Source organism: Alligator sinensis, unplaced genomic scaffold (assembly GCF_000455745.1).
Source record: "Alligator sinensis unplaced genomic scaffold, ASM45574v1 scaffold254_1, whole genome shotgun sequence".
In the NCBI taxonomy this organism is placed as follows: Eukaryota; Metazoa; Chordata; order Crocodylia; family Alligatoridae; genus Alligator; species Alligator sinensis.
Genome location: NW_005841953.1, coordinates 908701 through 909027, shown reverse-complemented (window position 1 = coordinate 909027; position 327 = coordinate 908701).

Here is a 327-nt window from a genome sequence, read left to right as displayed (position 1 = left end):
GGATGTGTGGGGAGGAGTGTGTGTGTGTGTGTGTGTAAGGAAGGGGGAAAGACAGGGGGAAAGAGAGACTGTGTGTAAGGAAGGGGGTGAGAGAGTATGTGTATCTCTGTAAGGAAGAGGGTGAGAGGGTGTGTGTGTGTATCTGCGTGTGTCAGGGGGTGAGAGGGTGTGTGTGTGTGTGTGTGGGGAGCGGGGTGGGTGTGTGTTGGCTGTTGTTTTATTCCTGCTTCCTTCAGAGGGGGAGAGGAGATCTCTCCAAAGTGTGTGGGGGGTGGTGGGGGTGTAAGGAAGGGGTGAGACAGAGGGGGTGTGGAGGGGTGTGTGTGT